This window comes from Hirundo rustica, chromosome 4 (assembly GCF_015227805.2).
Source record: "Hirundo rustica isolate bHirRus1 chromosome 4, bHirRus1.pri.v3, whole genome shotgun sequence".
In the NCBI taxonomy this organism is placed as follows: Eukaryota; Metazoa; Chordata; class Aves; order Passeriformes; family Hirundinidae; genus Hirundo; species Hirundo rustica.
In genome coordinates, this window is record NC_053453.1 from 1,065,138 (window position 1) to 1,075,845 (window position 10,708).

The 10,708-nt window shown below is 44.1% G+C and overlaps 1 long non-coding RNA gene across 1 annotated transcript; it reads right to left on the minus strand.

The window, feature by feature from the left end:
- Window positions 1-6,383: 6,383 nt before the first annotated feature.
- LOC131378535 (uncharacterized) lies at window positions 6,384-10,219 on the minus strand. The gene is made up of 2 exons (XR_009207768.1): window positions 10,081-10,219; window positions 6,384-6,518 (listed from the first exon to the last, which is right to left on the minus strand). It is a non-coding gene; the product is annotated as an uncharacterized LOC131378535 (long non-coding RNA).
- Window positions 10,220-10,708: the final 489 nt, after the last annotated feature.

Sequence of the window (10,708 nt, forward strand, 5' to 3'; positions counted from 1 at the left end):
TTTTAAATTAACGATTCCACTCTGCTTTAGGGATAACTTCTTCCCTATTTCTAAATTATTTAAGGATAATTTTTTTCCAGTTGCTGGAAGGTTGTGGAATTCCTGTGCCAAGGACAGCTGAGGAAAGCCCAAGGAACCAAGGACACAAGTGAGGTTTTAACCCTTAAAAACTCTAATTTGACTTTTTTTTTTAATGAATGATTCCACTCTGCTTTAGGGATGATTTCTTCCCAATTTCTAAATTATTTAGGGATAATTTCTTCCCAGTTGCTGGAAGGTTGTGAAATTCCTGTGCCAAGGATGGCTGAGGAAAAGCCCAAGGAACCAAGGACACAAGTGAGGTTTTAGCCCTTAAAAACTCTAATTTGATTTTTAAAAAAAATATTTTAAATGAATGATTCCACTCAGTTTTAGGGATCATTTCTTCCCAGTTGCTGGAAGGTTGGGGAATTCCTGTGCCAAGGACAGCTGAGGAAAAGCCCAAGGAACCAAGGACACAAGTGAGGTTTTAACACTTAAAAACTCTAATTTGACTTTATTTTTTTAAAAGAAAGATTCCATCCATTTTAGGGATAACTTCTTCCCTGTTTCTAAATTATTTAAGGATAATTTCTTCCCAGTTGCTGGAAGGATGTGGAATTCCTGTGCCAAGGACGGCTGAGGAAAAGCCCAAGGAACCAAGGACACAAATGAGGTTTTAGCCCTTAAAAACTCAAATTTGATTTTTTAAAAAAATATTTTAAATGAATGATTCCACTCAGTTTTAGGGATCATTTCTTCCCAGTTGCTGGAAGGATGTGGAATCCTGTGCCAAGGACAGCTGAGGAAAAGCCCAAGGAACCAAGGACACAAGTTGGGCTTTAGCCCTTAAAAACTCTAATTTGACTTTATTTTTAAATTAACGATTCCACTCTGCTTTAGGGATAACTTCTTCCCTATTTCTAAATTATTTAAGGATAATTTCTTCCCAGTTGCTGGAAGGTTGTGGAATTCCTGTGCCAAGGACAGCCGAGGAAAAACCCAAGGAACCAAGGACACAAGTTGGGTCTTAACCCCTAAAAACTCTTACTTGACTTTTTAAAAAAATTAATTATTCCACTCAGTTTTAGGGATAACTTCTTCCCTATTTCTAAATTAGTTTGGGAAAATTTCTTTTGAGTTGCTGGAAGGTCGTGGAACTCCTGTGCCAAGGACAGCTGAGGAAAAGCCCAAGGAACCAAGGACACAAGTGAGGTTTTAGCCCTTCAAAACTCGAATCTGATTTTTTAAAAAAATATTTTAAATGAATGATTCCACTCAGTTTTAGGGATCATTTCTTCCCAGTCGCTGGAAGGATGTGGAATTCCTGTGCCAAGGATGGCTGAGGAAAAGCCCAAGGAACCAAGGACACAAGTGAGGTTTTAACCCTTAAAAACTCTAATTTGGCTTTTTTTTTTTAAATGAACGATTCCATCCATTTTAGGGATAACCTCTTCCCTATTTCTAAATTATTTAAGGATCATTTCTTCCCAGTTGCTGGAAGGTTGTGGAATTCCTGTGCCAAGGACGGCTGAGGAAAAGCCCAAGGAACCAAGGACACAAATGAGGTTTTAGCCCTTAAAAACTCTAATTTGATTTTTTAAAAAAATATTTTAAATGAATGATTCCACTCAGTTTTAGGGATCATTTCTTCCCAGTTGCTGGAAGGATGTGGAATTCCTGTGCCAAGGACAGCTGAGGAAAAGCCCAAGGAACCAAGGACACCAGTTGGGTCTTAACCCTTAAAAACTCTAATTTGACTTTTTTTTTTTTTAAATGAACGATTCCATCCATTTTAGGGATGATTTCTTCCCTATTTCTAAATTATTCAGGGATAATTTCTTCCCAGTTGCTGGAAGGTCGTGGAACTCCTGTGCCAAGGAGAGCTGAGGAGAAACCCAAGGAACCAAGGACACAAGTGAGGTTTTAACACTTAAAAACTCTAATTTGACTTTATTTTTAAATTAACAATTCCACTCTGCTTTAGGGATAACTTCTTCCCTATTTCTAAATTATTTAGGGATCATTTCTTCCCAGTTGCTGGAAGGTTGTGGAATTCCTGTGCCAAGGACAGCTGAGGAAAGCCCAAGGAACAAAGGACACAAGTGAGGTTTTAACACTTAAAAACTCTAATTTGACTTTGTTTTTTTTAAAAGAATGATTCCATCCATTTTAGGGATGATTTCTTCCCTATTTCTAAATTATTCAGGGATCATTTCTTCCCAGTTGCTGGAAGGATGTGGAACTCCTGTGCCAAGGACAGCCGAGGAAAAGCCCAAGGAACCAAGGACACAAGTTGGGTCTTAACCTTAAAAACTCTAATTTGACTTTTTTTTTAAAAAAAATAAATCATTCCACTCTGCTTTAGGGATAACTTCTTCCCTATTTCTAAATTATTTAGGGACAATTTCTTCCCAGTTGCTGGAAGGTTGTGGAATTCCTGTGCCAAGGAGAGCTGAGGAGAAACCCAAGGAACCAAGGACACAAGTGAGGTTTTAGCCCTTAAAAACTCTAATTTGATTTTTTAAAAAAATATTTTAAATGAATGATTCCACTCAGTTTTAGGGATCATTTCTTCCCAGTTGCTGGAAGGTTGGGGAATTCCTGTGCCAAGGACAGCTGAGGAAAAGCCCAAGGAACAAAGGACACAAGTTGGGCTTTAGCCCTTAAAAACTCTAATTTGACTTTATTTTTAAATTAACGATTCCACTCTGCTTTAGGGATAACTTCTTCCCTATTTCTAAATTATTTAAGGATAATTTTTTTCCAGTTGCTGGAAGGTTGTAGAATTCCTGTTCCAAGGACAGCTGAGGAAAGCCCAAGGAACCAAGGACACAAGTGAGGTTTTAGCCCTTAAAAACTCTAATTTGATTTTTTAAAAAAAATATTTTAAATGAATGATTCCACTCAGTTTTAGGGATAACTTCTTCCCTATTTCTAAATTATTTAGGGATAATTTCTTCCCAGTTGCTGGAAGGTTGTGGAATTCCTGTGCCAAGGACAGCTGAGGAAAGCCCAAGGAACAAAGGACACAAGTTGGGTCTTAACCCCTAAAAACTCTTACTTGACTTTTTAAAAAAATTAATTATTCCACTCAGTTTTAGGGATAACTTCTTCCCTATTTCTAAATTAGTTTGGGAAAATTTCTTTTGAGTTGCTGGAAGGTCGTGGAACTCCTGTGCCAAGGACAGCTGAGGAGAAACCCAAGGAACCAAGGACACAAGTGAGGTTTTAGCCCTTCAAAACTCGAATCTGATTTTTTAAAAAAATATTTTAAATGAATGATTCCACTCAGTTTTAGGGATCATTTCTTCCCAGTCGCTGGAAGGATGTGGAATTCCTGTGCCAAGGATGGCTGAGGAAAAGCCCAAGGAACCAAGGACACAAGTGAGGTTTTAACCCTTAAAAACTCTAATTTGGCTTTTTTTTTTTAAATGAACGATTCCATCCATTTTAGGGATAACCTCTTCCCTATTTCTAAATTATTTAAGGATCATTTCTTCCCAGTTGCTGGAAGGTTGTGGAATTCCTGTGCCAAGGACGGCTGAGGAAAAGCCCAAGGAACCAAGGACACAAATGAGGTTTTAGCCCTTAAAAACTCTAATTTGATTTTTTAAAAAAATATTTTAAATGAATGATTCCACTCAGTTTTAGGGATCATTTCTTCCCAGTTGCTGGAAGGATGTGGAATTCCTGTGCCAAGGACAGCTGAGGAAAAGCCCAAGGAACCAAGGACACCAGTTGGGTCTTAACCCTTAAAAACTCTAATTTGACTTTTTTTTTTTTTTAAATGAACGATTCCATCCATTTTAGGGATGATTTCTTCCCTATTTCTAAATTATTCAGGGATAATTTCTTCCCAGTTGCTGGAAGGTCGTGGAACTCCTGTGCCAAGGAGAGCTGAGGAGAAACCCAAGGAACCAAGGACACAAGTGAGGTTTTAACACTTAAAAACTCTAATTTGACTTTATTTTTAAATTAACAATTCCACTCTGCTTTAGGGATAACTTCTTCCCTATTTCTAAATTATTTAGGGATCATTTCTTCCCAGTTGCTGGAAGGTTGTGGAATTCCTGTGCCAAGGACAGCTGAGGAAAGCCCAAGGAACAAAGGACACAAGTGAGGTTTTAACACTTAAAAACTCTAATTTGACTTTGTTTTTTTAAAAGAATGATTCCATCCATTTTAGGGATGATTTCTTCCCTATTTCTAAATTATTCAGGGATCATTTCTTCCCAGTTGCTGGAAGGATGTGGAACTCCTGTGCCAAGGACAGCCGAGGAAAAGCCCAAGGAACCAAGGACACAAGTTGGGTCTTAACCTTAAAAACTCTAATTTGACTTTTTTTTAAAAAAAAATAAATCATTCCACTCTGCTTTAGGGATAACTTCTTCCCTATTTCTAAATTATTTAGGGACAATTTCTTCCCAGTTGCTGGAAGGTTGTGGAATTCCTGTGCCAAGGAGAGCTGAGGAGAAACCCAAGGAACCAAGGACACAAGTGAGGTTTTAGCCCTTAAAAACTCTAATTTGATTTTTTAAAAAATATTTTAAATGAATGATTCCACTCAGTTTTAGGGATCATTTCTTCCCAGTTGCTGGAAGGTTGGGGAATTCCTGTGCCAAGGACAGCTGAGGAAAAGCCCAAGGAACAAAGGACACAAGTTGGGCTTTAGCCCTTAAAAACTCTAATTTGACTTTATTTTTAAATTAACGATTCCACTCTGCTTTAGGGATAACTTCTTCCCTATTTCTAAATTATTTAAGGATAATTTTTTTCCAGTTGCTGGAAGGTTGTAGAATTCCTGTTCCAAGGACAGCTGAGGAAAGCCCAAGGAACCAAGGACACAAGTGAGGTTTTAGCCCTTAAAAACTCTAATTTGATTTTTTAAAAAAAATATTTTAAATGAATGATTCCACTCAGTTTTAGGGATAACTTCTTCCCTATTTCTAAATTATTTAGGGATAATTTCTTCCCAGTTGCTGGAAGGTTGTGGAATTCCTGTGCCAAGGACAGCTGAGGAAAAGCCCAAGGAACAAAGGACACAAGTTGGGTCTTAATCCCTAAAAACTCTTATTTGACTTTTTAAAAAAATTAATTATTCCACTCAGTTTTAGGGATAACTTCTTCCCTATTTCTAAATTAGTTTGGGAAAATTTCTTTTGAGTTGCTGGAAGGTCGTGGAACTCCTGTGCCAAGGACAGCTGAGGAAAAGCCCAAGGAACCAAGGACACAAGTGAGGTTTTAACACTTAAAAACTCTAATTTGACTTTGTTTTTTTAAAAGAATGATTCCATCCATTTTAGGGATGATTTCTTCCCTATTTCTAAATTATTCAGGGATAATTTTTTTCCAGTTGCTGGAAGGTTGTGGAATTCCTGTGCCAAGGACAGCTGAGGAAAGCCCAAGGAACAAAGGACACAAGTTGGGTTTTAGCCCTTAAAAACTCTAATTTGACTTTTCTTTTAAATGAATGATTCCACTCTGCTTTAGGGATAACTTCTTCCCTATTTCTAAATTATTTAGGGATAATTTCTTCCCAGTTGATGGAAGGTTGTGGAATTCCTGTGCCAAGGACAGCTGAGGAAAACAAGGAACAAAGAACACCAGTTGGGTCTTAACCCTTAAAAACTCTAATTTGGCTTTTTTTTTTTAAAATGAATGATTCCATCCATTTTAGGGATAACCTCTTCCCTATTTCTAAATTATTTAAGGATCCCACAACTGGGAAGACTGTGGAATTCCTGTGCCAAGGACAGCTGAGGAAAAGCCCCAGGAACACAAGTCGGGTCTAAACCCTTAAAAACTCTTATTTGACTTTTTCTTTTCAAAATGAATAATTCCCAGTTTATCAATAGCCTTCTCCAGTCATTTCAGGCCAAAATCTGGTTTCGTAATTTGGGATCCTCTGATTCTCCTGGGAATTGTGTGAGGCCTCCGGAAGGACAACTGTCTGCAGCGGTTGTGGGTTCCTCACACTCCAGACACTCACGAGCTGCTTTTGGGGGGAAAAAAAAATAAATCCAAAACCGAACAAAACACGGAGAATCGGAGCTTTTGGACATTTCCTGCAAGCTCGGAGCTCCCAATGATGCTGCATTTTAATCAGCGCCTTCTTCAGGGGAGGAGAAACTTCAGTTCGGGTGAACTCTGATGCGATAACGGCGAGGTTTTTGCGCTCTCCGCCTTTAATCCCAGCCGAGATCGAGAGCAAAAAAAGCCGTCATGAAGGAGAAGAAAAGCAAGAGAAGCGTCGGCATCAAAAGCGCTCGGCCCTCACAGCGGCGCCTTTTCGTGGGATAAATGTGGAATAAATCAAAGCCTCTCGGGGTCATTGTGAGCCATCGGGGAAGGTTTTTAAAGGATTTTGTTTGAAATATTTAATTCAGGAAAGTCTCTCTCTCTCTCGATGTCTCGTTAAGGCCAGTCCTGGTAATGAGTGAACGAATTCTTTGTCGGCGCTGTTCCAGAAACGAAGCTCTCCCCGACGGAATTCCTGCCTGGATGGGAAGGGTTTTGTCCCACGTGAAACCTCGTGGGCTGCCACCCCCCCCAAAAAAAAAATTCCACTTTTCTCCCTTCTTCATTCCTGCAAGCCTAATCCAGCAATGCCACAGCCGCAGGGGAAGGTGGAAGGGTAAAACTTGACTTTTTTAGCAAAAAAGCGAAGCGACTCCCCGGCGGGGCTGGAGGGTTTGGGGACCCTGGGGGGTGAGAATTTGGGAGAATTCTCAAAGAATTCAGAACTCTGAGCTCTTCCCCTGCTCCCCTTTGGCGGGGTGGATCCCAGGAGGAGCTGCCTGGCCTGGCTCTCTCAGCCCTGAGCATCTTTTCCCTCTGCATAAAAGCCACTTTTAATCCAGAAATCAGCCGATTAATTGGGATTAATCTCATTGGAGTCGAGGTGTCAACGAGAACAGCTGGCTCTGGAGAGAGAGGAAAATCAACTTTGCAAGCTCCAGGCTTGCCTGGGGTTGGAGGGTTCCTTCTCCCAGCTGGAAGGAGCTGCTCCAGAGCCATTCTCCAGGGAAAAAAAAAAAATGCAACTTCCAGGAAAAAAGACAAAGCGTCTGGGGCAGGAGAGAAGCCTCAGCTTTATTTCCATGGGATCCTTCAGAAAGCTTCACCTGGATTCACCTCCAGATTAGAGAAATTGGGAACAAGATTGGAGAGCAAACAAACAAATCCCAAGATAAACGGCGTTTTGTCTGTCCCAGATAAAAGGTTTTGCGATTTTTTTTTGTTTTGTTATCTCCTCACAGCTAGAGTTGGGGGGGGGAGGAAAGGTTGAGAGGAAAACTCTCAACCACTTGCGCTGCCAGAGAAATTCTGGAAAAAAAAATTGGGAATGTCTCCTTGGGAAAATCATCCTTTATTTTTCCTTCCCTGGGCCACACCCTGCAGCTTCCCTTTCACTTTTGAACCTGCAACCTGATGCGAGAGCTGCAGGTGCATAACCAAAGAGGGGGGGGAAAACAAAAAAAAAATAAAAATAAACCAGATAAATAGAAAATGAGGAGATGCGAAAAGCATCCTCGGCTCCAAACATTCCCCGTTCATAGCTGGGTGAAGTCACCGTCTCCAGCACCGTCTCCTCCCTTTTTAGCCACCACAAACGAGGGGCTGCCGCAAATCCCCCGTCACTTCCCGCCTCCCTCTCTTTTGGAAGCGTCAGGAATCCTCCGGCGGCATCGCGGCGGCGAAATCGGACGCTTTCAAAACACCCCGCCCAAAGAGCAGACCGCAGACGGCTCGGGAACGCCGGAGCCCGGAGAATTCAGGGCTAAGAAAGGGAATTACCTCGCCCTCCAACAGCGCGGGGCGGGATTTAGGGAATCCGGAGGCTCCCCCGAGCTCTGGCGGTGCCTGGACGGAGATTTGAGCGAACTCCGGCTGCCCAAACGCAGGGTCACGTTACAGGGCTGGGCACAAAAGCTCCTTCATGGATGCGTGCGCTTGTTTTGTGCACTTATTAAATATATTTATGGTTTAGTAGGGCGTGGAGGCCTTTCCTTAAATCCCAGTCAGACCCCTGAACAGAAAACACACATTCTGCACGTGTGGCTACAGTTTAAAACCCAAGTGCTGCCAGATTTTGGGTTATTTTTTTTGTTCAATTAAAAACGAAACAACAAACCCTTCTGTCGCTCTGTCCTAGTTTGCCTCTTCCCCAACAGCTGCAAGGATTAAACACTTTAAGTTCTGTTGGTGGTGGTTTGGGGGAAGCAAACGGCTCAGATGATGCCAGTTGGGATTTGGGAGATCCCATCTGGATACTGGGAGCAGCTCCGGGCCTCCCAGTACAAGGAACAGCAACCGGAGCAAAAAGGTGCCCAGGATTAACAAAGGGACTGAGAGCAGGGAGAGCTCGAAGTGGGAGAGGTAAAAAAAGGATTTGAGGAAGGTAAAAAAGGGATTTAAGCAAGGCAAAAAAAAAAAAAAAAAAAAGGATTTGAGCAAGGTAAAAAAAAAGGGATTTGAGGAAGGTAAACAAAGAAAAAAAAAGGAATTTGAGCAAGATTAGAAAAAATGGGATTTAAGCAAGGTAAGAAAATGGGATTTAAGCATGGTAAGAAAAAATGGGATTTAAGCAAGGTAAGAAAATGGGATTTAAGCATGGTAAGAAAAAAATGGGATTTAAGCAAGGTAAGAAAATGGGATCTAAGTGCTGTCTACACGATCTAAAAAGGAGATAAAACCACAAACAGACCCTTCCCACACGCACAAGCTGCAGCACGGAAAAATTCCAGTAAACACAAAGCAAATTTTCCCCCAGCGAGTGTGATCGAGCTGCGAGAGGTAAGAAAACCTCCGTCCCTGGAGGTTTTTAGAGCTCACCCAGCCAATGCCCAGCTGCCCTAAATTTGAAGTTTTCCCAGCGAAACTTTGCCGTTATTCTGAAGAAGCCTCAAGCAGCGGCATTTGAGACGTTCTGCATCGCCAGACCACAGAGGTGCTGAGCTGGCACCACCTTGAGCGTCCACATGGAGAGTTAAGAGCTGTAATTCTTACCTTAGATTCGTTCTTTCCTAGTTTTACCCCAATTTCCCACGCAAAGAAGCCTCACCCGGGAATTCTCGACCGTCCCAAACCATCGGAGCCTCCAATCAGGCTCTCGCTTTTCAAAGTGCGTTAATTAATTTCATTTTTTTCGAGAGCGCTTTTCTGTTAAACCCTTCTGCCCGCCCAGAACTTGCACAATCCTTGCAAAACCCGAGCTGGTCGATGTTTACTTTGCTTTTATCGCCTAATTGAGAGCATCCACTGCTCCACTCACTTTCCTCACCCTCATTTCCATGGAAAAACGAGGCTGGAGGGAAAGCAGGAGCATCTCTCGCCCTTCCAAGCCACGCTGGAAACCTCTGCTGATCGTGTCAAATCTGTTTCAATTCCAAACACACCCAGGTAACGCTTTGGAGTCGACGCAAATAAGACGAACTTCAAGGGTAAATTATTTCGTAAATTTCTTTCAGGGTGCGACCTTGGGAAAAACCTCCCGAGCTCCGTATCTCGGAGTGACAGCAACACACATCTCACACAGGGGTTTAAAACTCAGAATAAAAGCAGAGCTGGTGCTGAGGGGGGTTTTTACGATCCAGTGCCCTGGCACAGGGTGCCCAGAGAAGCTCTGGCTGCTCCTGGGATCCCTGGAAGTGTCCAAGGCCAGGCTGGGATCGTGGGAGGTGTCACTAGATGATCCTTCAGGATCATCCCAACCCTTTAAAATTCCGTGACAGGAGCAGCTACAAATCCCCTCCTCATTAAGGGACAGGCAGGGAATGCTGTTATAGCCCGAGGAAAGAAGCGTCCATCTCACGAGGCAGAAAAGCAAAGGATTCTCCCACAGCCCGCAGGAGAGGAATTCCCCTTAGGAGATGGATCGGGGCGGAATTTCCCCTGGAAAAATCCCCTCACAGCCGGCCGGGATTTCCCTTCCCAAGGCGATAAGGGAGCTAAAGGGACCCTCGTCCCACAGCAAACCGACGGGGGTCTCCTCTGGGGGCACACACCGCCCGCGGGTCACCCTCCCTCAGCCCCTCGCGGGGGGATCGCGACTCCTACCGGCTGCAGGAAGCGGCCACGCCGGGGGTGCCGCCCGCCGGGGGCGAGGCGCTGGCCCTGCCCCGTCTCCGCGCAGGGGGTTTTTGGCCCCGGGGCTCTGTCTCCATGGGGTTGGGGACCGGGAGCAGGGCTGGCAGCGGCGGTGGCGGCGGCGCCTCAGCCCGGGGAGAAATGGCGGCGGCGGCGGCGGCGGTTTGAAAATGGCGGCGGTGGCGGCGTTGGCCAATCAGGAGCCGCGGGGGGCGTGGCCAGAGGACGGCGCGGGCTGTGAGGGAGGCGGCGGGGGCAGCGCCCCCTGGCGGGGCACGCCGCAGGGAAACTGAGGCACGGGGGGCGCGCCGCTATTGCGCATCCCGATATTCCAGGGAATCGCAGCGTTAGTGAGGCTGGAAGAGACCTCGGAGAGCATCGAGTCCGACATGCGGCTGAGCTCCACCTCGTCAACCAGACGTGAGCACTGAGTGCCGCGTCCAGTCGTTCCTGAAACGTCTCAGGGCATGGTGAGTCCACCGTTGCCCTGAGCAGCCCCTTCCGGTGTTTAACCACCCTTTTCCATGGAGGAATTTTCCCTAAAATCCACCCTGAGGCTGTTCCCTCTGCTCCTGTCCCTGTTCCCTGGGAGCACAGC